At 44.4% G+C, this 26346-nt stretch overlaps 1 protein-coding gene and 1 non-coding gene across 2 annotated transcripts in view; one reads left to right on the plus strand and one right to left on the minus strand.

Moving 5' to 3' along the window:
* SNCAIP (synuclein alpha interacting protein) overlaps window positions 1-18473 on the minus strand; it is a 163537-nt gene extending 145064 nt beyond the window's left edge. The window contains exon 1 of the mRNA XM_052643684.1: window positions 18369-18473. The gene's annotated coding sequence lies outside the window, so the exon portion shown is untranslated. The remainder of the gene's footprint in view (window positions 1-18368) is intronic.
* A 7575-nt stretch (window positions 18474-26048) lies between these two features.
* TRNAC-ACA (transfer RNA cysteine (anticodon ACA)) lies at window positions 26049-26120 on the plus strand. Its single transcript has one exon. It is a non-coding gene; the product is annotated as a tRNA-Cys (tRNA).
* The last annotated feature ends 226 nt before the right edge of the window (window positions 26121-26346 follow it).

Genomic DNA, 26346 nt, shown 5'->3' on the forward strand with positions numbered 1-26346 from the left:
AGATCTTCACAACCAAGATAATCACGATGGTGTGATCACTCGCCTAGAGCCAGACATCCTGGAATGTGAAGTCAAGCGGGTCTTAGAAACCATCACTACGAACAAAGCTAGTGGAGGTGATGGAATTCCAGTTGAGTTATTTCAAATCCTGAAAGATGATGCTGTGAAAGTGCTGCACTCAATATGCCAGCAAATTTGGAAAATTCAGCAGTGGCCACAGGACTGGAAAAGGTCAGTTTTCATTTCAATCCCAAAGAAAGGCAATGCCAAAGAATGCTCAAACTACCACACAACTGTACTCATCTCACATGCTAGTAAAGTAATGCTCAAAATTCTCCAAGCCATGCTTCAGCAATACGTGAACTGTGAACTTCCAGATGTTCAAGCTCGTTTTAGAAAAGGCAGAGGAACCAGAGATCAAATTGCCAACATCCGCTGGATCATGGAAAAACCAAGAGAGTTCCAGAAAAACATCTATTTCTGCTTTATTGACTATGCCAAAGCCTTTGACTGTGTGAATCACAATAAACTGTGGAAAATTCTGAAAGAGATGGAAATACCAGACCACCTGACCTGCCTCTTGAGAAACCTATATGCACGTCAGGAAGCAACAGTTAGAACTGGACATGGAACAACAGAATGGTTCCAAATAGGAAAAGGAGTACATCAAGGCTGTATATTGTCACCCTGCTTATTTAACTTCTATGCAGAGTACATCATGAGAAACACTGGACTGGAAGAAGCACAAGCTGGAATCAAGATTGCTGGGAAAAATATCAATAACCTCAGATATGCAGATGACACCACCCTTATGGCAGAAAGTGAAGAGGAACTAAAAAGCCTCTTGATGAAAGTGAAAGAGGAGAGTGAAAAAGTTGGCTTAAAGCTCAACATTCAGAAAATGAAGATCATGGCATCCGGCCCCATCACTTCATGGGAAATAAATGGGGAAACAGTGGAAACAGTGTCAGACTTTATTTTTTGGGCTCCAAAATCACTGAGGAAGGTGACTGCAGCCATGAAATTGAAAGACGCTTACTCCTTGGAAGGAAAGTTATGACCAACCTAGACAGTATATTCAAAAGCAGAGACATTACTTTGCCAACAAAGGTCCTTCTAGTCAAGGCTACGGTTTTTCCAGTGGTCATGTATGGATGTGAGAGTTGGACTGTGAAGAAGGCAGAGTGCCGAAGAATTGATGCTTTTGAACTGTGGTGTTGGAGAAGACTCTTGAGAGTCCCTTGCACTGCAAGGAGATCCAACCAGTCCATTCTGAAGGAGATCAGCCCTGGGATTTCTTTGGAAGGAATGATGTTGAAGCTGAAACTCCAGTACTTTGGCCACCTCATGCGAAGAGTTGACTCATTGGAAGAGACTCTGATGCTGGAAGGGATTGGGGGCAGGAGGAGAAGGGGACAACAGAGGACGAGATGGCTGGATGGCATCACGGACTCGATGGACGTCAGTCTGAGTGAACTCTGGGAGTTGGTGATGGACAGGGAGGCCTGGCGTGCTGAGATTCATGGGGTCACAAAGATTCGGACACGACGGAGCAACTGAACTGAACTGAATTGAACGTTATTACCTGCCTTACAATTTCTCAAGTCTGTTAGATCCTAACACTCTCCCTGAAGTTTTCTGCCTGGTGATCTCCCGCTTGGCCTTAAACTCTTAAACCAAATGACAATCTTCCTGAGAAACCTTGATAATCTGACCACCTTCCTCCAGATTCTAGGTGGACTTCATTACTCCCGACCCCTTCCTACTACAGCACTCAGCCTACGCCTCTACTATTGATAGCCAATTATGTTCTCCACTAGATAGAAAGTTCAGAGAAGGAAATGACTGCCTCTACACAGCAAAGGGTATTAAAGCATGTTTACCAAATGACTGCGTAAAGCAACATGTCCTTCATCTGCAAACACCATCCATTACTTAAAAAACCTATGCCTACATCTGTTTGGCAAGCAGCCATGGAAGGTTCTTGGGTATAGTGTGATATTTTTAGGATCACTTAGTATGATCTACTAAGAACTTTATTTTATTCCCACACTGCTGGTGTGTATGCCGACACATCTGATGTGCTGAAAACAGTGTTATCGTTTAGAATAATAACTACGATGCATGTACTACTAGCTCCTCTTGGTGACTATGCCACTGTATTTCACTCAATATGAAAAAAGAAAATAAGAAGAGAGAAAATCTAAACAGAAGTAGATGGGTGGAAGGAAGCAATGGGAGGCTTCATGAGGGTCAAGTGGGAGATCGCTATGGCACTTGGATATGATGTCTCCTCCAGAAAGGACAACTTAAGACAATAAATAAACATATAGTTAAGAAAGTTTCCATTGGTTAAGTGCCCAATATATAAAAGGCATATTCATTATAAAGAAAGACAACATCAATCTTACCTGGATGTGCTTTTGAAGAAAATGTTAAAGAATAAAAAGAGATCCAAATGTTCAAACAACAATCCTTCCTTCTAGAAGCATTAGCCTCTCTGGAAACAAGATATCTGTTTTGGCCACTTAGCTCCTTGAATGGAAGGGACAATCTATAAATCCTCATTTGGACTGACATCAAAAGGCCTTTCAGATTGCTATCCCTCCCTTGACTCTACCTAACTGTAAAAAAAGAAAGAAAGAAAGAAAGAAAGAAAACAGAGAGAGACATTTCTGAAGCTCACTTTCTTTCTAATTTCTTAGTGAATACGTATACAATTTTTCCAAGATATATTGAAAGATGCATCCACATGTTCTGAAATTTCAACAACTATGACAAATTCATTATCAAATGGAAAGACATTGTAGGATGTTTAGTTTTTCAAACTGATCACTGCTCCTTCAGGGAATTCATTAGTTTTCATTCTTGCCAAACAGTTTAATGAGTGTACTATAAGTTAAAGATGAGATGGCTCCAATTATCACAGAGCGGCCTGTTTTATATGACTTAAGAATGAGAACTCTTTGATGGTAGTAAGAAAAGTGCATGTTTGCAGAAAATCTACTATACAAGCATCATAATGCTGGTCTTTTATTCAGCTGTGAGTATAAATAAATAGATCTACCCTCTAGAGTCTGTAAGAAATTCAGTGCTAACGATCATATATCTTCACACCACCAAGAGGGTATAAATGTGAAAATGCTGAGCCCTAGCTCTTACAGTAATTAAGGTGAAGATGCTGAGGTGTCCATGACTCAACACAATTTTATTATTTAGCAGTCACAAATAGAATGTATTATATTTGGCATATCCATTTACTCCAAGTAGGTTATGTTTTAAGTTAGTAAATACTTTGAAATTGTAACTTTCTTTTCCAGACATTATTGCGACTCTGTACCCTGTACAGAAAAACAAGGACAAAAATCTTCAATTCACTTCTTCAGTTCTAGAATGGAAGCACTGAGTGCCTTAGCTCTTGACTTCTCTGTTTCACTTTTTCCACTTTTAACATGTGCAACATGGTAGTTATTTTCTTCTTGTCTTTTAAAAACCTGAAAACATCGTAATCACAATGAATATGACAAACCCAATATTTTGTAACAGACAACAACTGCTGATGATCATCATATTTAACCTTGTTGAATACTATTATGAGTTGGTCATTGTTTTAAATTCTGCCTAAACCACGTCATTCTTACAATGACCTCTGAAACATTTGTGCCAGGTTCCCATGAGGAAACGAGTGGCACAATCAAAAGCAATTTGTGGGTATTTTAATAAAGAGACCATTTGCAAAGGTGTGGGCTGGGTTTGAAGAAACTACAAGAGATGGTGCAGTACCCTAAGCTAATAAGACCAAAGGGGAGCAGTTAGCAGCATGAAATAGCTGCAGGAGGGCATAGTTCCCGTAATTCAGAAAGTAGCCTTAGGGAGATGCTCAAGTGCCAGGAACTCATCTCCTGCTGATGCCTCTCACTGACCAAACCCCATCAGAAAGCAGGAAACAAGCCTGCTGATTCAGTCCAACTATCTCAGCACACAGAGTAGGCTGAGAACGGAATAGAGTGGATTAGAATCCATTTGATACCATTCATCCCAAACTTACTTTGAGTAAGTGAAATAATCAGTAGGTATCTGGTAGTGAAAGATAAAATCATATCAAAAGATCCAGAGGTTCAGTAAGCTGCCCCAGATCACCCACACACAGTAAGAGACTAAGCCAGCCTGTGCTCTGAGACTCATAACCAGCGTAGCAGTCTGCCTTCATGCACCATCTCCGACCCACACCATTCATAAGCACACTGTTGGGTGTTTCAGGTGACAGCGAGAATAACAAAAAATAGTCAACACCCTCTAGAAGCTTGTAACCTGTGTGCCAGTTTTGTTCTCTCACCTTTCCTCTTACTACTATCAAATTTCCAAATTCCCTTCTAGCACCAAAAGTTCCATAAAAGCAGGTCTTAAGACTTACAATTCCTTCCCTATTCTAACTAGTGGCTGAGCAGTGAGACCTTTCATCACATAGTATTTTGCCCAAGTGTTTGACAGTATCCTGCTTCGGAGAGATGCTCTGAACATGAATTACACAGCTTACACAATGATATCTTTTGAGAAGTCAAGCGTTTATAACCTCTATTCACTGCATTGAAGTAAACCTTCAGTCTTATAATTGATACATTTACTTTCAAGACATGCTGAAGGATTCACTTATCCAGCCAGCATGTATTAATCATAAGTATGAACCTAAAACTGTGCTACGTACTTGCACAGACTGAGAAAACATTTTTACCAAAATCAACAAGAGGTTTTCTAACAGAAATGAGCCCTTAATTATCCAGAGGGAAATTTAAAGTGTGGTCCCTTGGACTGCAAGGAGATCCAATCTGTCCATTCTAAAGGAGATCAGACCTGGGTGTTCTTTGGAAGGAATGATGCTAAAGCTGAAACTCTAGTACTTTGGCCGCCTCATGTGAAGAGTTGACTCATTGGAAAAGACTCTGATGCTGGGAGGGATAGGGGGCAGGAGGAGAAGGGGATGATGGAGGATGAGATGGCTGGATGGCATCACTGATTCGATGGACGTGAGTTTGAGTGAACTCCAGGAGTTGGTGATGGACAGGGAGGCCTGGCGTGCTGCAATTCATGGGGTCGCAAAGCGTCGGACACAACTGAGCGACTGAACTGAACTGAATCCCCAAGAGTGGGGCTTCTCAGGTGGCAAAGAATCCGCCTGCAATGCAGAAGACACGGGTTTGATCCCTGGATCGGGAAGGTCCCCTGGAGGAGGAAATGGCAACCACTCCAGTATTCTTGCCTGGAGAATTCCCTGGACAGAGGAGCCTGACAGGCTACAGTATGGGGTCACAAAGAATCAGACACAACTGAAGTGACTACGTATGCATGCACGCACTCACCAAGAGAGGTCATGAGCACATATGCTGGGTGTAGTCAGGATCCTGTCCCTCAGCAGAACCCTTCTCAAAAGACATAATCTCCCCAGATTCTTCTGAGTTTGGATTTAGGACAAAATCCTGTAATAAGCACAAGCCAATCAAAAGCTGTTCCTCAACACAAACAAGTGTTCTGCTATTTTCCATCTTTTAGGAAGGGCCTCTGCTTTGAAACATCAGCCCTGCGTACAAGGGCCTGACTCCAACAGATCAAACAGAAATTTGTCCCTGTGGGTTTTTTCTTAGTTCTGCTTTTGAGCTTGGGGAGGCCATTCTTTCATGCCTGATCTTGACTGAAATAGCACATAGAAATCTTTCGTCTTTTTCAGGAACAAGGCAAATGAACTGGCATCGCTACCCCCTTTCATGCTGTGCAAGCATTAGCTTTGCATTTTTAAAACCTATTGTACAATGTGTCATGCGGTGAGGTTTGCCAAAGAGAGGGAAAGGGAAAAAGGAATAGCAGAGTTGATTTCCTGCATGCAAGTTTTAATGATTTTGGAAAACCATCAACTTGGATTAAATGCTGATTCTAATTTGACAGCTTCCCACTAATGGCGAAAATGCAAAGCCATCAATTAGCTTCGCGATAATTCTACATTAAAGAACAAACTATTTCCTTGGTAATTCTAATGAAGGGACAAATTCATTTCATTAAAAACTCAAATACTTGATGAAGCTTATTTTGTCCAAGAGCTCTAGGTAAGATCTTTCAAACACTCTTTCAAACATCCTCGAAATGTTTGCTTTAGTGACCATACCTGGGCTTTCTGTGGCCAACAAAAGCTGCAAGACCTGTGCCGCATGAAATGCATTCACATACATTATGAGACAGAAACAAAGAAGAACTGATCAAGTCCCTTAGTAGAAAAAGCTTATGTCCCTCTTACCAAGTCAATCTGTAGCTTGTGAAGAGCTGTTATTTCCTAGCAACAAGAGTAAACACTGTGCTACATTCAGGGCCCAAGATTTGTAACCACGTTAATCTGCAAGTACTCAACTTAATTAAAGATTAGACTTTTAAATCGTATTTTTAGTGCACAACAGTACTGTTAAATTATGATGATCAGCAGCTAAGTGTGCTTATGTCTGCAGAACTCAGGGAGTAAAAATGAATCATTTATTTCCATCTTGATATGACTGCCCTTCTCGGAGGCGCTTTTCTCCAAGTTCACGGGCCTTGGAGTTCATTGGAACTGTATGGCTAAAACACAGCTTGGAGACCTCATTTATGAAAATTCCTTTAAACCTTTCACCACTTTGACAAATCCAGTCCAAGTTCACCGAGCCAATTCAAAAGTAGCTCTCAGCCTTTTATAGGTTTTCAATTACACCAACACAGCAACACCAGAGCCGTCATGTGGGATGAAGGACACTGCAGATACGGAGAGCCACGGGTTCTTCTCAAGAGAGGCAAACGAAAGCAGCTTTCCCAAAACTCAAGCCAACAGATGAAAAGCTTTGTCTGTCCTGAACCATCCTCGACTTATTAAAAAGACATCATCAAATTACTTAAACATGGTTAGTGTTTGGTTATCTACAATAGGATGTATGCTATGATGTTTCTAGCTCTTTAGAATTTACTCTGCAAAAATATTGGCAGCTACTTCGCCCTCCAATTGTTCCAAATACAATTTGTTTTTGAGAAATTGTTCAAAACATTCTCTAGACTTCATTCATCCTCCTCCTACATAGTGTGTGACAGCAGGATTTACTTCTCCCTGTATGCACTCTGAGAAACAAAACCTGCCAGTAGGTCAATGAGCTTTCCAGGTTGAAAATGGGAATCAACTGGAAGACAGAGGTTAGGCCTGATTCCGCTTTCTATTTCAATGCTCCCTCTTTTCTGAGACATGAGGTCCTTAAAATGCTTATGTGACTTAATAGATCAAACACAGATATTTTCTCCCATTTTCAAACGTTTGACTTTATGTGCATATGCGATTTGTATGGTATTGTCGCAGCACCAACCTTTGAGACTTGGTAGAATGAATTATTTTACACAGCATTTATCATTAGGGTAAAGTAGACAGGCAAGCACATGAATGTTAGTTGGTTAGGGGCACGTGCAAAATTTAAATACTGTACGTGCCGAGGCAAACTAACTCCGGCTATAAATCTCCCATTCTCTCAGAGGGTGTGGTCATGACTCTCAAACCACTGGAAGCACAGAGAAAGCTCATCATCACGACTGCAACAGCTCCCTGATGCTCCCTGATCCCTTCTCTGTGGATTTAATATTCTAGATGTCAGTTGGCCTTCTTTGCAATCTCAGTAGGAGGCTGGTCCAGTGAATGAGGTTTGTTTTGGTATTCGGCCTGTCCTGCTTTTTTCCCCTTCTGTTAAATAAGACCAGTGTGATTTAACATGCTAGACTGCAATAAGTTCCCCTGGGATTCAATACTAGAGGAGGCATAGCTTACAGCACAATTCTAGGCTATAGTGTTCCTTCTGACTGTCCATTCAGTCTGACTCCAGTGTGGTTCTGTGGCACCAGAAAGAACCAGGAATTGAAAGGCAGGAGCCAGGGCTGGGAGGTGAGCCTCATATACCAGTCTCTTCAGTTCCTGAGATTACATACAACCTCCCCCTCCTTCAATGCATTCAATGTCACAAATGCCAACTGTGGGCTCTGAGACACTGCACTCTACACCAGGGACAGAGAGATGACTGACACGTTGCCTATACTCTCAAGGGCCCAGGTTCAAGAGTGCAGGCGATCGAGTACAACACCTCTTATGGGGTGACAGAGGAGACACAAGCTAAGTGCTGGGGGGACAGAGGTGGTGGTGGGGGCTGAGTCTGCCCTTGGGGCTCCCAAGGCAGACTTCAGAGCCAAAGCCTGCAGGCTGCAGTGGGAGCCACCAGCCACACGTGGCAAGTGAGCATGGCAAACGTGGCTGGTCTGAGTTAAGAATAAAGTACACCCAGTTATACTCAATATCTTGTAATAACCTATAATAGAAGACAATGTCAATATATATATATATATATATATGTATAACTGAATTACTTCATGATATACCTGAAAATAACATAGCATTGTAAATCAACTATATTTCAATAAGAATTAACATTTTTTAAATAAAATCCATCCAAATTTCAAAGAGTTTGGGAATGCAAAGAATCTGATTAATGATATTTAAAAATATCAGTTACATGGGGAAATGCTAATATTTTGGATATACTAGGTTAAGTAAAACATTGCATGTGTGCTCTGTGTACGTTCTCAATAGCTTCAGTCATGTCCAACTCTTTGCAACCCTATGGACTATGTAGCCCTCCATGCTCCTCTGTCCATGGGACTTTCCAGGCAAGAGTACTGGAGTGGGCTGCCATTTCCTCCTCCAAGGGATCTTTCTGACCCAAGGATTGAACCTGAGTCTCCTGCATCTCCTGCACTGGCAGGTGGATTCTTTACCACTGAGCCACCAGGGAAGCCCAGGTAAAACAATATTAATTTCACCTGTTTCCTTTTACTTTTCTCACCATGTCTACTGGAAAATCTGAAATGAACCATGGATTCTATTACTTGTAGCAGGCAGTTCTGGTCACCAGCGGATGCTTGGGGAGAAAACCCAGGAGGCTGTCTTGGGGTGTTGCAGACGAGAGGGGAGAAGAAGCCATAGAATGAGAGAAGGGAAAACATAGGACCTCACGAGGGGCTGCAAAGAGGAGAAGAGGCTGATGGTGTGTGTGCTCCCTGAAGAGCACTTATCGGTTTCATCTGCTGCAGACACACCATTACATGAAGGCCAAAACAAGGACAACAGTCACATCCTCAATAAATGAGAAGCAGGCTCTGGTTCCCAGGGAGCTATGTTCTACTGGGACCAGACTGACCAGTCAGCCTGTCTTCGTTCCATCTGCGGCTTGTCGTCTGGTCCCTCTGCCTTCTCACCTGCAGAGGGGGCCTGAGAGGAAACCACTTTGCTTATGTGTCCCCCTTTCCAGCCTCATCTGCTCCAGTGTTACAGGAGGCTCCCGTGGCAGAAGCAGCCACTAGACCAACTTTGTCAACAGAGAGGCTGAGGGCCATCAGGACTGACAGAGGCTGGGAGTCTCCCTAGCGGGGTTTCATGCCTCACACAGTAAGAGGAACGGGCGCGGAGGCTGCAGGAAGGAGCAGTGATGCAGATCGGGGTTCAGCGTTTAATTCCACACTCACCACTTGGCAGCTGGGTGAAGAATAAGTTCCTTCTCGGAACTTCACTTAGGACAGCTTAAAACAGGGCTCATCATGCACGTCTTTGGGGCAGGTTGGCTATGATGTTCTTTTCAGAAAGGACTGGCACATGGTGAGCACGATAAATGGTTGCATGTGATACATGGTAAACACTCAACAATGGCTATTACCGTTCTTCCAGATTACAGCTTTTAAGCAGGTTTTTAACCTGGAGTATATGGAGCCGGGGGAAATCCACAGATGGAAACTCTTGAAATCAGATACACAGTGTGTGTGTGTGTGTGTGTGTGTGTGTGTGTGTGTGTGTGTGTGTGTGTGTGTGTGTGTGTGTGTGTGTGTGTACATCTTTTTTCTCTAAGGAAAGAATCTATCGCTTTCATCATAGCCTCAAAAGGCTCTCAGGCTCAAAACAGGTTAAGAAACATTCTATGGCTTCCAAAATCTTTAGCTCCTTTTGTGTACCCTTAGTATATGTTTCAGTGTGGTTCTCAGAATGAAGCCTCTTCGGTGTCTGTTCAAGAGACCTACGCATTACACACAACAGGACAACCTCTGTAAGAGGCTTCTATTGTCTGGCCACAGCAGAAGCACAAGAACATGATGGGAATTTCTAAGGTAGAAATTCATCTTGATTTCACCTACCTACAGAACTGGTGTCCTTACCTCTTTAAATGCATCTCTTCCCATAGTGTTTCTGACATAACGGATGGCCAAGGGAGGCAGCTGGAATGTTTTACTCTTAGGAAGTGGTCACTTCATTTTAGAAAAACAACGAAAGCATCATAACAGATGACTCAGAAGAGCCCAATCAGAGATGGGGTCTACTCCTCAATGGCCCAGCTGAGGGTCTGGCAGCTCTTCAGTCCCCAGGAAGGGAGAGCTTAGTGGCAAGCAAGCTGCTTCAACTCTTTACATGTTAGTTTTCTCAGATGGAGAGAGAGGATGATAACTTAATACCTCCTTCCTAGAGCCTCTGTGAGGATTCACTAAGAATAAATGGAATGCCTCTGAGCTGGTAAGTACCCAACACAGAGTAAGCACCGCAGATATTAATTAATAGATAGCCTCTTTATGGTAGGAAGAAAAATTATTCCTCATCTGATCTCTGAGCCATAGATTCTAGCCTTGATATTCACGTTGGGCCACTTGCATTTTTCCAGCTCTTTTCTAAGGTAGCTTTTAGTGACCAAATAGGAAACAAACAGTTGGGAGAAATGATGGAAAAGTGTTTGAGCAGCATTTTCAAAAGTAACCTGTCTTCATATCCAATGTTCCAAGAAGCAAATGTGAGAATCAAGTTAAAGGAAACAGAATCAAGTTAAGGTGATCTAAAAAAAATCACCTTAGAAACCTGAAGGTTAACAACTCAGTACACATATCTCATTCATTCATTTAAAAAAATATCCCTATGAGAGGCACTGTTACTAAGCATAGGAATATACAAAGACGAGGAAGGTCAATGCCTTGCTCGAGACATTCAGAGCAATTGCACAGACAGAAAGTATACCCAATGCTGTCCCACAGGGTCAAGTCCAAGGCAGGGCAAAGGTTTCTCGAAAGAGTAACACTTGAGTTGTGTCAGGAAGGAGGAACAGCTTTTCACTAGGTCAAGAAAGGAGAAACAATACTCTACAGAGACCACAACAGATGCAAAAGCATGAAAATGAGAGAGAAAATGGACATTCGGTGACCTTGAGTGCTAGAGAGGTCATCACAGCATGGGGAGTACGTGGGCAGCTAGAAGTCACCTCGCACCCTCCTCCCATCCATCTGCTGTGTTCAACAGGAGGCAGGGCACACATCGTGGGGAACCCCAGAATTCATGGTCAAGAGCTTGGGCTTCTTCCCCAGAGCTATGAAGTTTCGAATGGTTCTTTTTTTAAAAAATTGAGATACAGCTGACATATAACATTACAGTAGTTTCAGGTGTACAATAATGATTTGATATTTGCATATATTATGAAATGATAATCACAAGAAGTCTAATACTATGCAATATAGTATTATTAACTATAGTAGTCACCAGGCTGTATATTATAGCCACATGACTTTTATTTTATCGCTGGAAGTTTGTACTATTTGGCCATGGACATGTGGTTCAATTTTAACTCTTTGTTCTTTAGAAAGAACTCTCAGGTAGTGGTGAGGAGAACGGCTTGGTGGGGAGAGACTGGGAGCAGCATTTGAGGGGTGACTTGGGAGGAGTGAAGGAGTAAAAAGCAGTGAGGATCTAAACCAGGGGTTCCCAGCCTCCAGGATTTAACACCTGATGATCTGAGGTGGAGCTGATGTAATAACAATAGAAATAAAGCACACAATAATTGCTATGTGCTTGAATCATCCTGAAACCAAACCCCCCCCACCCCACCCTGACCCTAGTCCTTGGAAAAACTGGTCCCTGGTGCCAAAAAAGTAGGGGATCGCTGATTTAAACTGACGTAGGGAAAAAGAATAAGACTGAGAGATGGATCTGGAGGCCCTGGTGATTGGTTAGGTGGAAGTGGAAAGGAAGATGGGAAAGACCAGGGCCATCCCCAGGTTTACGGCTTGGTGGCTTAGCAAGATATACTATGTCCTCCAGGGAAAACAGATGGAACAATAGGTATCTTCTGCTTACACGGCCTCCACTCTCTTCTTTTCAGTATTTTCTCTTTAAAACCCACCCGTTTCCTGCTCTCAGGTCACAGGGTTTAGGAGGACTTCACTGACCACCCTCCCCCCATAAGCCTCCCCACCCTCCCATACACCTTCCCTGGCACCCAGCTACCCCTCACATAGACTCCCTCCTGCTCCTGAAGGCTCCAGGACAGGACTGGGCCCATCATCAGGGCTGAGCCAAGGAACATATTCCCAGTCTCTGGCCAAAAAAACTGGTTCGGGCATGAGCATATGATCAAAGTGGTCTAATTAGAGTTAATCCTGAATTACTCTCTTTTCCCACAGGGATTAAGTCTAAAGCTGCTGATGAACATTTTACCACCATGAGGAAGACAGAAAATCAGAACTTGGTCCTCCCTGAACTTTTCCAACACAGGAGCCAAGATATGTCCCTTCCTTCCTACTTGAACACTGGGTTTCTGTGACTTGCTGCCAAGAGTCCTGACAGATACAAAAAGTAAAGACAATTGTGTTTCAAAAAACCCCAGGGTCTATTTTTGTAACTGGGATGATAAAAACCTGTATTTCTGTGACACAAATACCTTAAAACATTTCAATCTACAAAAGGCATTTAGGGGACTTGATAGCCAATTCTGTGAATAATGAAAATCCCAGAGAAGGAAATGGCAACCCATTCTGGTATTCTTGCCTGGGAAATCCCATGGACAGAGGAGCCTGGTGGGCTACAGTCCATGGTGTGGCAAAGAGTCAGGCATGACTGAGCAACTAAACCACCACCATCAGTACCTTACAACATTTCAATCTACAAAAGGTATTTAGGGACTTTATAGCCAATTCTTCTGTGAATAATGAAAATCCAGACCAGACTGCTTTAGAAAATGTTACTGTGGCAGACAATGGCACATTCACTCACTAAACTAACGTTTATGGAATATCTTCTGGGATATAAAAACGTGTGGGCTTGGGTTTGAGCTGGTCCATCCCAGGCCCTTCCATAAAGCACAGCTGTGTGTGCCCCTAAGCCGAATTGCGGGATATGAGTGAGGCCAGATGTTTCAGGCCAGCCCGACAGCTGCACTCTATGGTAGGGAGGCCACCTGAATTTCAGACAGGCCACCTATAAAACAAGGCTGGCGAAGCAGCACCTCCACTGAACCCTCAGGTGAAAGACAGAAAAGAACGTGTTTTGCACTCCTCTCCCCTCTAATAAAACGTCCACTGACGTTTACAGAGGAGCCTAAACGGTGCTGGCTCTCTCCTGCCACTAGCATGGGTGTTAACTGTCACGAATGCACTGGCATCTCTATGTAAATATGCCTAAAGTGTCACCTCCTATCCTGCCCACTTCCCAGTAGCTGCTGCTGCTGCTGCTAACTCACTTCAGTCATGTCCGACTCTGTGTGACCCCACAACGGCAGCCCACCAGGCTCCTCTGTCCCTGGGATTCTCCAGGCAAGAATACTGGAGCGGGTTGCCATTTCCTTCTCCAATGCATGCATGCATGCTAAGTCGCTTCAGTCATGTTCGACTCTGTGCGACCCTATGGACAGCAGCTCACCAGGTTCCTCTGTCCACGGGATTCTTAGGCAAGAATACTGGAGTGGGTTGCCATTTCCTTCTCCTCCCAGTAGCCAGGCCCAAAGAAATCATCAAGTGTTCATCTCTGGCAGGGATTTGTTGGTTCTGCTGCCCTGTGTCCATTCTCAATTCTGACAGCAGTGCTCCCAAGTCCTTTGAGGAAGCACCCACCTACTCCCCCATTGTGTGCTATCTGAGCAGGGCTGTCAATGAACGCTTCTGGCTCAGCAGTGTGCCTGACACTCAAACTAGGCCAAAGGAGTTCTTCCTGCTTTGCTAAGTACAAGGGCAGAGCCTTCCAAGGGCCAACAGCCAGCTGTGTGCCTCAGGAACAAGACCTTCAGTTTCTACTCCCCAGCTCCCCAGAGTTCTGTTTCTATCCTGAGAGTGGTTCTGACTTCCCTTTGACTCTCAGGATATCCTCCAGGTTGCATTTGTTTTCTGTTGCTTTACAACTAGAGAAACATAACTGTATACAATCCACTGTGATTTAAACACTAAGCAATTGTAACATTCATAGTATACTCTGCAGCTTATAAAGCATTCTCACAATCATTTATCTCTTTTAATCAATTTTCCTGGCACCGAATTTTTCACCTCCCCCCAAATAAATCACTTATTGATTTCTCTATTTCTCACAACAGCATAATCATTCTTTCAGTCACTTAAGCTTTTTTAAATCTCATAATGATTCTGACTCTAGGCTTTCACTAACCTTGTATAATCAGTCACCTAATCCAAAATATGGGATCTCCCAGATCAATCCCTGCTTCCCAGGTGGCACTAGTGGTAAAGAACCCACCTGCCAACGCAGGGGATGGAAGAGATACGGATTCGATCCCTGGGTTGGGAAGATCCCCTGGAGGAGGGCATGGCAATCCACTCCAGTATTCTTGCCTGGAGAATCCCACGAAGAGAGGAGCCTGGCCAGCTACAGTCCATAGGATCACAAAGGGTTGGACAGGACACGACGCAGCGACTTAGCCCAAATGCACAGCTTGATCCCTTCCTTTCCATCCTCTCTGCCTCCACCTTTGTCAGAGCCTTCCTCACCCTTCAACAATGGATTGCTGACTCTGCTACCAGCCTACTGTCTCTAAACCATCCTCACACCACTAGCATAGGATATAGCTAAAATTTTATTATCGTTGTCATTCCTTTTCTTTCTGTGGTTTACAGAACAAAGATTACAGGACAATGATTTATAGGGCAATTCCCTAAACTCAATTCTGGGCTGTCTCCAAGTACACTAGCTTACAGTACGCTATCCCTCAGCACAAAAACACTGGCTGGAACAAGCATTTTCATACACATACTAGGTTGAAAAAAAAACTGCCACAAATTCTTGCAGCTCCCGCTGACAGCAAGCGGAGTCTTTCAATACCGTCTTGAATCTGGGGAGACCCTGTGATTTGATTTGGCTGAGGGGAAGATATAGCAAATATAATGCAAGCAGAGGCTTAAAAATCACCTTAAACTGGGGTTTGTTCTTTTGCTGCTCTTGGAATACTGCTTGTCTGTCACATAAAGAAGCCCAGGCTAGTCAGCTGGAGAATGGGAGGCCATGCCACAGTTACCTGTTAACCTCACCTAATAACTATCAGACATAAATGAGACCATCCTAATCATCCAAACTACCAGGTGACTGAAGATATCAGAGGAACTCAGCCAAGAGCAGCAGCAGAACCACCTCGCTGAACCCGGCTTGAACTACCAACCACACAATTGCAAGCAATACAGTCATTTTAAGCAATAATTTGGGGATGATTTGTTACACAGCAATGGATAACTGGAAAAACATCTAAGCTGACTTGGTTGCTTTCTCATGGGAATTCCTTTTCAATTACTGTTCACTGTCTTGTGCAATTAATCATAAAATATCTTCTTTCATGTTTTGTATCATTACTTAATTTTTCATGTATCCTATTTTCCCCCTTGTGAGTTCTTTGTGAAGAGACTCTGCATTTTATATTGTTATACCCCATGTATGTACAAAGTGTATATGGAACGACTATTTAGTAATCAATCAGCACTTTTCCAGGACCCAGCTGTCAATCATATCAATTAAAAATCAAAACCATTAATCATTTCAACACATATTTTGATCAATAATTTTAAAAGCTTAAAAAGGAGTGATAAGATATATAAATTATAAAATATAAAATCCAGTTATCTACAGGCATAAAATCATGCATAGTATACATATTAGTAACCACTTTATTGAATCATTTCCAGAAAATCAATTCTTGCAAGTAGAATCTGCACACCAATCTAAGGGGCACAAGGAAACAAGCATGTAAAGGTAAAAGTTTCACAGAAGCAAATGTTTGATTTTCACCAGGAAATTATTTTTCTCCCAAGACACCTATTTCTCCTATGTGGTTTGCAACCCTAATCTGACAGACTGCCAAAAACAAACCTTCTATTCTAAGAGTGTCACTTGATTCTCTTGTTGCTATTCAATTAGATTTTGCATTTAAAAGAAAAAATTCCCTGGTGTTTCTTATAATGATGCACCTGCTCCTTGGGAGATTTCCTCTTTTGACAAGAAATGCCTTCAATCTGGCAAGAAAAATGACTCTAGGCTTTCTCTGATAATATCAAAGATCATTTGTTTGTATTAGATGTTTATGTGGGTTTTCCTCCTCTTAAGAGCAGTAAAATACTGCTGCAATTCCCGCCAAGACAACAGTGCACAGAAAGTTTCTTGGCCTCTGTTCTGAATTTCCACTGTACACCTGCACAAGAACAACTAGTTGAAAGTGGCAGAGCTATGACACAGTAGACAGAGAAACTCATTTGCCTTAGCCCCTTCCTTTTGGACATCCATACACAGTAGTAAATGTCAAATCAATAACTGCAGCATCATTTCAAATCTACCATATTGTAACCTTTCCTCATGAAATGCTTGCTCTAGATAAAATGAAGTTTATGTTCAAAGCTGTATTATTTATTTTTTTATATTTTATTTCTAACTGAGATGTCCAAAGATCCTTAAGAGAAGCACCATCTTCTTTCCGTGTCTAGACTTGAAACTCCTACATATTTGGGTAATCTTCAGTTAATACTGCCTTCCAGAGAGACTTCTGCAATGGGAACAAAATGTCACACTTTTTCAAATAAAGGACACCTGAAGGGTGTCTCCCTAGACTCCAGCCAGGCTGAACGTAATTTAACGTTGAAATGCATCAGAAATACCCAACAGACATTCTCTAGATGTGAACCCATTAGCATACTGCTTTCCTAAACCTCATCCTCTCTGTCTTTGAAAATTTCAATATATACAAACGAAATACAGATTTCAACCCATTCCCAACTGGGACGTCTGCTCCATAATAAGAGAAATAGGGTTTTGCCTTTCTGCAGATTCAGCAGGGAAAGCCATGCTTGAAAATGATGTGTTTAGAGTGACACCTTGGAGAACTGACACACTCTGCACACATGCAATCCTCATAAACCTCCCCAGACAGCCCTTATTTCATTTTGCACACTGCACCCTGGCTGGGCTCCACAGCACATGGTGTGTGGTGAGACTGTCCTGCAGTGGTTCTCCCTTCCTGGCGGCTCTTTGATGGACAGTTGTCGGTAATAGCCAGGAGGAGTGGGGTCCAGCCACCAGCAAGTGAAAAACGGGCCACCGACAGTAAGCTTCCTTAATTAACTTTCCCAAGGCAAGCCTGTTCCCACAGGAAAAAACACCTCGTTTCCCCTCTCCTAGCGGTCCATTGAAAATGAGCAACAATGCTTTGCCTTTTTGTTTCCTAAAGACTTTCTTCCCCGCAAGCAGTAGCGTGTTCCTCAAAGAATGCTAGTATTTCCTGTGGAAACTGTATGGCTGCCAGTAATGGCTCATAATTTTCCCTCTTTTCCTTTCGTAAAAATGAAATAAACAAAACGTGGCATTTGACAATAGCCAAATTACCAGTCACCTCGCTTACCACCTGCAGATGAGAGACATCACCGCGAAAGGAGGCCAGGAGAGAAACACTCCTGGCTACAACTGACCCGGACGAGCGGCGAACACAGGACAGCGCCCGAGGGTGGTGCCCTAGAGAACCGGGCAGCCAGCGGGCCGCGGTGCCCAAGAGCGAGGGGCTCCCCTTGGGCCGCGCGGCAACCCCAGGCGTCGCTCTTTCGCGATTACTATTATTGTCGGTACTGTTTCTGTGACTATTACTTCGTCCCTGGTTACCTCAGTTCTTAGGAGCCTCGGCACTGCCCATCCCTGCCTCCCACACCATCCCAGGTGGCAGGAAGAAGAATAACCACACGAAACCGGCAAAGGAAAAGAGCAATCCTTTGGAACCTGAGGTGGGGGCTCCTCCCCCCTCCCTCAAGAAGAAGAGAAGCCGCTTGGCAGGCGCCGCCAACGTTACTATAGAGACCTCCCCCCAAACCCTTTCTGCAGAGGCACCGCCGCCACTCGAGCCGCCGGGATTCGCCGCACAAAGGGGGCCCCGCCGGGGCTCACGGCGGGGCGGGGGGGACCCCCGCCCGGGTCGCCCGGTGCAAACTTGGAAAGGCTCAGTCGCTCGCGCCGTCGCGCCCCACCCCCGTCTCCCCGCGGCGTCCACCCCGGGACCTGGACTCACCCCGGGCGCCCGGCGCTGCGGCTGCTCAAAAATGCGGACGGACGGACGGACAGATGGACGGCGGCGGCGGGAGCAGGAACCGCGGGAGCCGGCGGGCGGCGGAGGCGCTGCCGCGGCCCCGCTACGTCACAATGCGGCCGGGCCTCCGGCGCCGCTCCCCCCCGGGCCCCCCAACGGGCGCGCGGCAGCGGGAGGAGGGCAGCCCCGGGGCGGCGGGCGCGGAGCTGGCGCGGAGGGACGCGGAGCGCCGAGCGCGGCGCACCGCCGGGCGGGGGCGCGGTCTCCACGGCCGCGGCCGCCGCGCCCTCCCGCCGCCGCCGCGCGCCCGGCGCCCGCCCCCCGGCCCGCGGGCCCCGCTCGGCCTGACTGACGGCGACCCTCCCCCGCCCTCCCCGCGGCGCCCGCCGCGCGGCGGCCCCCAGCCCCGGCCGCGCAGCCTCCGCGCCCGCGAACCTGCTCTTTTCTTCTGTACCTTCGGGCCTCGCACCTCTGTGTCTCTGCTGCTCAACTGGCTGTCTCCGATCTCCTCCCCTCCCACTTTTTACCCCCTTTCGCCTCCGCCCCCCACCCCCGCTGGGCGGCCTCTCCCCCCACCCCCGGGAGATGAAATCGCCCCTCACCGTGATCCCTGCGTCAACCGCTGCCATCTCATTGGTCCCCAACCCGTTCCAGGGTTCCAGCCTCGGCCGGGCAGAGACACTCGGGCAGGGGGCGACGGAACATGGGCACGGTCCTGGGAAACGGCCCTGCTTCGGGAGCCCCTTGGCAGAGGATTTTTGCGTTGGCACAGTCCTAAACCCCAATCCTCCCCGCCCGCCCCCAACCCGGTCTCGCCCACCCTCGAGGACTTCGCCAAGGAAGGCAGGCTGAGGGGTCTTTGCCCGGAAGGTTCCGTGCTCGAGTATGGGTGGTGGATGGAGGAGACTTTGGTCTGAACTGATGGTGTTTCTAATTCAGCAACGTTTAATACACCGACGGCCCTTTAGTAATATGAACTTTAAGCAGCTCTGTCTTGATTGGGAGGGGGCGGGGAGCTGCTGGACGAGGCATCCGTCAGTCAGCACTGGTGACTGACTTTCCTTCCTTATTTCCGAAGTGAAGTCTGGAGGAGTGGAACCACTGATGCTAACCTTGGCTCACGATCGTCTCGCTCTTGCCCTTTGGAAAGCTTTAAATGGTTTTTAAGAAGACTCTTTCCCCACCCCGGCAGAGATGGCTCAGAGAAGCTCATTCAGCAAAGCCTTTGAGGGCCACTGTCCTGCTCCTGGGTGTGGCCGCTTGTCTGATGCTGCTCCAGAGAAAAGTGTGAGGAAGCAAGTTCTCTCGTCTGTCTGCTTAGGGGCCGCCTGGTTCCCTTGCCAACTCCGGAGGACAAGAGTGGCGCAGCGATCCTGGGAAATTTGACCCCATCTGGGTTAGTGGCAGTGTATAGCATGTGTAAGGCTGTCACTGAAAACATATTACCAGTAAAAAAGGAAGGGCATGGTTGTTTAAAAACTGTGGTTGCCTGGATGACTAGTGTAGTCCCTGCGAGGTCCGGGGGCTGCTGTGTTGGCGCTGCAGGGAAGAGGCCCTTGTACTATTCGGAGGACACACCCAGCCCTCCCTGCCCTGGACCTCTTTGGATGAGGGGTACATAGTCTCTGAAATAAGGACTGCCTTGAAGGCCAGCAGAAGACATTTCACATGCTTTTGATTCCATTTCCGATTGAGAAACTAAATGTCTCTCTCTGCTGTCTTACATAAACAGCCGAAAGTATGTTCTGCCGGTGTGGTAATTTGTTTACTGTAATTTATCATATATAAGACTTTAAGTACATACACGGAAAGTGGCTTCACAATTTGAAAATACCCACTATCCCTCAGAAAATATAAAATCAGATGACATCATATGGCACTAAAAAATACTTGAAAATATTGGGTTTAATTCTTTCACATCTGGTTAAAATAAAAATGCCTCTTTTTTTTTTTTTTTTTGCCTACTATAAACTCTCAGAAAAGCACATCTTGCTCCCATCCAGTAGATATGGATGGAGCTGGTGTCACCCTTGATATGTTCTATACACACACACTTTTATTGCCATCCTCTTAAATATTTTGACAGCCTGCTTTTGAAAAATCAGATTTTAACATTGAAGGAGTAATTTTTTGAAGTTAACATGGCTATCTCCTTCCAACTGCCTTAAACATCTAACAGTAAGTAGGCCAGTGTTACCTCAGTGTAAACAGTTCAAAAAAGAATGGCTATGATCCTGTTATATGGACAGATAACATTGCTGAGGAGAGAAAATATCGGTTTTGTGTAGCGAAGGAAGAGCATGCTATAGTCTAAAAAAGCAGTCTTTGAGATATTGTTTCAGAAATTTTCCCCTGTTTTTTTTTAAACTTCTTTTGTTATGGTTCATTCTAACATGTATTTGATTACATATTTACCATTGTTTCCCTGTGATTATTTTTACACTGTGCCTTAAACCTATGCTTATACACACAGGCAATGAGTTTGCTTTCACTTGGACCATTTGTTGGCTTGCTTCTCCTGTGCACAGTCTTGCCAAATCCTAAACCACAAACTGATACACCAAAGTGTAGAAGTAGTGAAGTAACTGGAGTTGAAACAGAGATGCTAGATTTTAGATTGGATGGCAAGAAAGCCGGCTTTCTCAAAATAACGCTGACTTTTTATCAAGCTAATAAGTTGCTCTGCCCACTCCTTCAGTGGCTTCTTAACTACCAACTACTCTCTGACACTCAGTTTTCTATTCAAGCAGCTGCCTCTACAGGCTAGTACTAACTATGGAATGGCTTAGCAGCCATAGCTACTAGATCATTTACCCCTTTTTAGAACTCCCAGGCCTGCACAGCTTGGAGTGTGCAACTCTTAGAGCACTTATTTCTGCTTCACGTCCATTTCTTCTCCCCTACTATTCAGTTGTCAGTTTCCATTCATGCCAGGGAGTTCATATTACTCATATTTGGATCTTCATCACTGAGCAGATTTTTATATTCAAGAGTTAGCTACTGAAAATAATTAGTACAGAAATTCATTTCACTGTAAATCATCTGCCAAAGAGCTGCCATGTAATTATTCATTCAATTATTACAATTAAACAGCTGCCTCTTTCTTTTTACCCAGTTTCCATAATATATCTTTATTGTGCTACAAAAACTGAATAAACCTGCTACAACACTGCCAACGATCAAATAGAAGCTACTCTTTTTTCTTTTCTTTTTCCCATTCTTTAAGTGTTGATTTGCTTAATAAGACATCCACCTCTGCATCAAAGGCTCTGATTTTTATTTCTCATCGCAGAGTGTGAATCACTGAAGAAAGCCCTGTTTGCGGTCCTTCCTGATTTCTGGTTGGAACCTATAATTCAGTTGGGCCCATGCTTTTGGGCTTCCCAGGTGGCTTAATGGGTAAAGAGTCCAGCAGCAATGCAGGAGTCGCAGGAGACATGAGTTCTATCTCTGGGTTGGGAAGATCGCCTGGAGAAGGAAACAACAGCCCATTCCAGTATTCTTGCCTGGGGAATCTCATGGACAGAGGAGCCCGAGAGGTACAGTCCAGTGGGGTTGCAAAGAGTCTGACAAGACTTAGCACCTAAATGACAATGTATCAAGAATACTTCACATGCAAATATAATTGTATCAGTCATGATAGGGTAGGTTATACTATAGTAACAAACATTCAGGAAACAAGTAAAAACTTCCAAAGCTCATTAAAAATGCATTTCTTGTTCTCACTGTATGGTAATTCCAGGTCAGCAGCATCTCTGCTTCATATCTTTTTCACTTTAAGAATCCAGCCTAATGAAACAGCCACTAACAGCAATATTGCTGGTCACTCTAGTGAGGGAAAGTGAACTTGAAGGTCTTATATGGGAAATTAAATACTCCAGCTCAGCAATTATACAGGTCACTACTGGTCACAATTCATTGGCCACAACTAGTCATGCGGCTCCACTTCTCACAAGAGAACCAGGAAGTGCATCCTACAATATGACCAGACATTTGGTAAATAATAAGATAAGGAGATATGAATGTACTACACTTTACTGTAGATCTTATAAAACAGGAGAAAAGTCTTTGTGCATTTTACGAAAAGCCATAGAACTGAAGTATAGAAATAGATGATAAACAGAAGTATAAATTCTATAGCAGGTCTAACTTCTGAAATAACCACAAAATCAAGAGCAAAGAAATGTGACTGACATACAACGATTAGGAATCTAACTTTTGAACATTTTTGAGTTTCTTCAGACAACCTTTAAACTTCTTTCAGTTCAGTTCAGTTCAGTCGCTCAGTCATGTCTGACTCTTTGCGACCCCATGAATCTCAGCATGTCAGGCCTCCCTGTTCATCACCAACTCCCGGAGTTCATTCAGACTCACGTCCATCGAGTCAGTGATGCCATCCAGCCATCTCATCCTCGGTCGTCCCCTTCTCCTCCTGCCCCCAATCCCTCCCAGCATCAGAGTCTTTTCCAATGAGTCAACTCTTCTCAGGAGGTGGCCAGAGTACTGGAGTTTCAGCTTCAGCATCATTCCTTCCAAAGAAATCCCAGGGTTGATCTCCTTCAGAATGGACTGGTTGGATCTCCTTGCAGTCCAAGGGACTCTCAAGAGTCTTCTCCAACACCACAGTTCAATAGCATCAACTCTTTGGTGCTCAGCCTTCTTCACAGTCCAACTCTCACATCCATACATGACCACTGGAAAAACCATAGCCTTGACTAGATGGACCTTAGTCAGCAAAGTAATGTCTCTGCTTTTGAATATACTATCTAGGTTGCTCATAACTTTTCTTCCAAGGAGTAAGTGTCTTTTAATTTCATGGCTGCAGTCACCATCTGCAGTGATTTGGGAGCCCCAAAAAATAAAGTCTGACACTGTTTCTACTGTTTTCCCATGTATTTCCCATGAAGTGATGGGACCAGATGCCATGATCTTCGTTTTCTGAATGTTGAGATTTAAGCCAACTTTTTCACTCTCCTCTTTCATCAAGAGGCTTTTTAGTTCCTCTTCACTTTCTGCCGTAAGGGTGGTGTCATCTGCATATCTGAGGTTATTGATATTTCTCCTGGCAATCTTGATTCCAGCTTGTGTTTCTTCTAGTTCAGCATTTCTCATGATGTACTCTGCATAGAAGTTAAATAAGCAGGGTGACAATATACAGCCTTGACGTACTCCTTCTCCTATTTGGAACCAGTCTGTTGTTCCATGGCCAGTTCTAACTGTTGCTTCCTGACCTGCATACAGCTTTCTCAAGAGGCAGGTCAGGTGGTCTGGTATTCCCATCTCTTTCAGAATTTTCCACAGTTTATTGTGATCCACACAGCCAAAGGCTTTGGCGTAGTCAATAAAGCAGAAATAGATGTTTTTCTGGAACCCTCTTGCTTTTTCCATGATCCAGTGGATGTTGGCAATTTGATCTCTGGTTCCTCTGCCTTTTCTAAAGCCAGCTTGAACATCAGGGAGTTCACGGTTCACGTATTGCTGAAGCATGGCTTGGAGAATTTTGAGCATTACTTTACTAGCATGTGAGATGAATGCAATTGTGCAGTAGTTTGAGCATTCTTTGGCATTGCCTTTCTTTGGGATTGAAATGAAAACTGACCTTTTCCAGTCCTGTGTCCACTGCTGAGTTTTCCAAATTTGCTGGCATATTGAGTGCAGCACTTTCACAGCATCATCTTTCAGGATTTGAAATAACTCAACTGGAATTCCATCACCTCCACTAGCTTTGTTCGTAGTGATGCTTTCTAAGGCCCAATTGACTTCACATTCCAAGATGTCTGGCTCTAGATTAGTGATCACATCATCATGATTATCTGGGTCGTGAAGATCTTTTTTGTATCATTCTTCCATGTATTCTTGCCACCTCTTCTTAATATCTTCTGCTTCTGTTAGGTCCATACCCTTTCTGTCCTTTACTGAGCCCATCTTTGCATGAAATGTTCCCTTGGTATCTCTAATTTTCTTGAAGAGATCTCTAGTCTTTCCCATTCTGTTGCTTTCTTCTATAGAGCTTATCTTTGGTATGAAAGTGAAAGTATTAGTCGCTCTGTCATGTCTGACTGTTTGCAACCTCATGAACTGTAGTCCGCCAGGCTCCTCTGTCCATGGGAATTCTCCAGGCAAGAATACTGGTGTGGCTTGCCATTTCCTATTTCAGGGGATCTTCTTGACCCAGGGATCAAACCTGTGTCTTTCCTGCATTGGCAGGTGGGTTCTCTACCACTAGCATCACATGGGAGGGCTATACTTATGGGTATTTGTATGCCTGAGCTGAGTCTGATTAGGAATTTAGCATTCTCACCTAACCTGTTTTCCATGATCACGTCTTCACTTTCTAGTGATTTTTTCCCCTGCAATATTTCCTTTTTTTTTTTCTCTTCTTGGAGCAAGTTTTAGCCTTTTGCTTCATTTTCAGTTCAGTTCAGTTCATTTCAGTCGTTTTAGCACTTCTAATAAAGTTAAAGTTGGGGAGGGGGATGAAATTCAAACGTAGCAGCTTAGCTGCTTATAATATAGCAATGTCAGTAGAAGATTAGGTATAGGAGAAATTTTATGCATCGTTAATCTGATTTGCTGAGATTATTGTGAGATTCCATTTAATCCTGTTACTGTACTTTACCCTGGAGAAGGCAATGATACCCCACTCCAGTACTCTTGCCTGGAAAATCCCATGGGCGGAGGAGCCTGGTAGGCTGCAGTCCATGGGGTTGCGAAGAGTCGGACACGACTGAGCGACTTCACTTTCACTTTCCACTTTCATGCATTGGAGAAGGAAATGGCAACCCACTCCAGTGTTCTTGCCTGGAGAATCCCAGGGATGGGGGAGCCTGGTGGGCTGCCGTCTATGGGGTCGCACAGAGTCGGACACGACTGAAGCAACTTAGCAGCAGCAGCAGCAGCAGCACTTTACCCATCCTTACAGATGGGTGATTTTATTGTTGGGATTTTTAAATGGGAAAAATTAGGCCATGCACAAAACTACAATCAGATGAATGTCTTGCCATTTGTTCTGAGACACTCTGGAGCAAAAATACACCAAAAACCACCCCCAAAAACAAACAAACAACTATCCATGAGGCATTAAGGGGTTTTCAGTAAATCAACTGATTTGGGACCGTGATCCTTCCCCTGTGTTCCTCTTCCATAACGAGCTACAAGCAGGGTGCAAAAGTTGGTGTAAAGATACCTAGAGGAATTCTGGATTCAAACTCTATACAAGTATTCATGGCTAGATTTAACTATAATTACTTTAACCCAGTAGTCAGATTTGAACCGACTCCAGTGTTCTTGCCTGGAGAATCCCAGGGACGGGGGAGCCTGGTGGGCTGCTGTCTATGGGGTCACACAGAGTCGGACACGACTGAAGCGACTTAGCAGCAGCAGTACTTTATTCTACCTAAAGTTGATTTGGATGCACTATTCATGTTGGCCTTGAGAGACACTGCCCATTCTTAAGCTTCATCTGCAAACCTGCCATTGTGATTTAAAAGTCATGTTTCTGCAGTAACCTGGGTTCAGTGGACTGGTCTTTTTCTAGGGACTCCACCTACATCATCTTCAGTAGGTCCCTTTTTCCTGGATACTTTTTATGGAAAACCTTTTCCCTCCCAGAGTGGCTTGTTGCCTTCAGATCTATTTGAATTGACCTCTCACTATGGGATTTCCCTGATGGCTCAGATGGTAAAGCACCTGCCTACAATGCAGGAGACCCAGGTTTGATCCCTGGGTTGGGAAGATCCTTTGGGGAAGGAAATGACAACCCACTCCAATATTCTTGCCTGGAGAATTCCATGGAGAGAATTCCCCAAGACTATAGTCCTTGGGGTTGCAAAGAGTTGGACACAACCAAGCTACTAATGCACACACATCTCACTATGTGTCCACTGATGCCTCTGCTCTGAATCCATTTGCTACTGACATGGTGAAACTGCCTAAGCCCTGTGCTCCCACAAATTAACAA

This window comes from Budorcas taxicolor, chromosome 7, assembly GCF_023091745.1.
Source record: "Budorcas taxicolor isolate Tak-1 chromosome 7, Takin1.1, whole genome shotgun sequence".
Taxonomy (NCBI): Eukaryota; Metazoa; Chordata; class Mammalia; order Artiodactyla; family Bovidae; genus Budorcas; species Budorcas taxicolor.